This window comes from Mustela nigripes, chromosome 9, assembly GCF_022355385.1.
Source record: "Mustela nigripes isolate SB6536 chromosome 9, MUSNIG.SB6536, whole genome shotgun sequence".
NCBI classification, from domain to species: Eukaryota; Metazoa; Chordata; class Mammalia; order Carnivora; family Mustelidae; genus Mustela; species Mustela nigripes.
The window spans coordinates 62,386,498-62,389,010 of record NC_081565.1 but is presented as its reverse complement, the minus strand read 5'-3'; positions in this window follow the sequence as shown (position 1 = coordinate 62,389,010).

The following is a 2,513-nucleotide window of genomic DNA, read 5'->3' as shown; positions in this document are numbered from 1 at the left end:
TTTTAAAAGTCCTGATTTTGTGCCCTGTTGCTCCGACACTTGCCGGGAGCTGGCCCCTCCCACCCCCCCACCCCCCGGGGTCTATCTTCCTGTCGCTTTGGATTCACTTCTCCGCCAGTCCTACCTTTAAGAAAGTGGTTGTTTTTCTGTTTCCAGAATTGCTGTTCTTCTTCTCTTCGATCTGCCGATGGATTTGCAGGTGTTTGCAATCTTTAGATAAGCTATCTAGCTGATCTCCTACTAGCTGATGTAGTCTCAGCCTGCTACTTCTCCACCATCTTGACTCCAGGACCAGACATGTATAATTCTGATCTCAGGCTGATTTCATGGGTGATCAAAGTTCTTTGGTAGGTAATCAGCTCAGTTTAGGGTACAGGTTGAAACGGTGCCTCCTCCTACTTCCCCGCCATCTTGTCTCCTTTAAGTCAATTTTTAACTTTTTTTTTCACATTTAAATTTATGTGCCATACAGTCCATTTTTTCACATTCCATTTTTCATATATATATATGTATGTACTTATACATAAATATATTTATATTTCTCTCTCTCTATATATATAAATATATATATTTATATTTCTGAGTTTGAAATTTGGGATATAGTGTCTTCAAACACACAGTGCAAAAATCCACCAGTAACAGGCAGATCTCCCTGCTTTGTCCACCATGAGAGATTATAATCTCTCTCCTCCGCCTTTTTCCCTTTTTTATTGTTTTGGATCATCTTGGCTTTGGTTGCATATCTGTGGTAGCTTTCAACCAAATCGGTTTTTTCTAGCATGTGTTTGGCCTGGGTCATGGTTGATATTTTGGACTCTGTTCATTTGCAACCATCCCTTGACAAAATGACTAGGAGGAGGAACTCACAACAAGAAAACAACCAGAGACAAGGTCCTCTGCCATAGAACTAATGGATATGGATATAAACAATTTGTCAGAGATAGAATTCAGGATAGCAATCATAAAGACAATAGGCTTGAAAAAAGCATTAGTGGCAATATAGAATCTCTGAGGGCAGAAATGAGAAGTAATCAGGCTAAACTTCAAAATTATATGAATGAGATGCAGTATAAACTGGATACTCTAACAGCCAGGATAAATGATGCAAAAGACTAAATCAGTGATCTAGAAGCTAAGCTCATAGAAAGGAAGGAAGCTGAGGAAAATAGGGATAAGCAGATAGTAGCCCATGAATATAGACTTAGAGAGATCACTGATGCCATGAAACTTACCAGTGTTAGATTTATTGGGATCCCCAAGTGGCTGTAGAGAGAGAGAAGACTAGATGTAATATTTTAGCAAATAATAGCTGAAAAGTTCCCTAATCTGGGGAAGGAAACAAACATTTGTGTCCAAGAGACAGAGAGGGAACCTCTCAAAATCAATAAAAATAGATCAATACCCTGACATATAATAGTAAAGCTTGCAAATCTTAGAGCCAAGGAAGCTATCCTGAAAGCAGCTAGAGGGACAAGATTCCTTATGTATGGAGGGGGAATATTAGAATAACATCAGACCTATCTGCAGTGACCTGGCAAGCCAGAAAGGGCTGGCAAGATACATTCAGAGTACTAAATGAGAAGAACATGGAGACAAGAATACTTCATCTGGCAAGGCTGTCATTCAGAGTGGATGGAGAGATAAAAGAGCTTCAAAGACCAGCAGAAACTGAAAGAATATATGACCACCAAGTCAGGACTGCAAGAAATATTAAGGGGGATTTTATAAAAGAAGAAAGACCCCCAAAGTAATATAGACTGCAAATTAACAGAGACAATCTATAGAAACAGGGACTTTACAGGCAATATGATGGCACTAAATTCATATCTTTCAATGGTTACTTTCAACATGAACAGGCTGAATCTTCCCATCAAGAGAAACAGGGTTTCAGATTGGATAAAAAAGCAGGACCCATTCATGTGTTGTCTACAAGAGAGTCATTTTGAACCTAAAGGCACATCCAGATTGAAAGTGAGAGGATGGGGGCGCCTGGGTGGCTCAGTGGCTTAAGCCGCTGCCTTCGCCTCAGGTCATGATCTCAGGGTCCTCGGATCGAGTCCCGCATCGGGCTCTCTGCTCAGCAGGGAGCCTGCTTCCCTCTCTCTCTCTGCCTGCCTCTCCATCTACTTGTGATTTCTCTCTGTCAAATAAATAAATAAAATCTTTAAAAAAAAAAAAGTGAGAGGATGGAGAACAATTTACCATGCCAACAGACCTCAAAAGCAAGCTGGGGTAGCAATTCTTATATCAGACAAATTAGATTTTAAACCAAAGGCTATAGTAAGAGAAGTAGAAGAACAGTCCATCATACTTAAAGGGTTATCTAACAAGAAGATATAACAATTGTAAATATCTATGCCCCCAACATGGGAGCAGCCAATTACATAAGCCAACTAATAATCAAAATAACCATATTGATAATAATACATTAATAGTAAGAGACAAACACTCCACTCATATCAATGGACAGATTATCTAAGCAGAAGATCAACAAAAAATAAAGGACACATTGG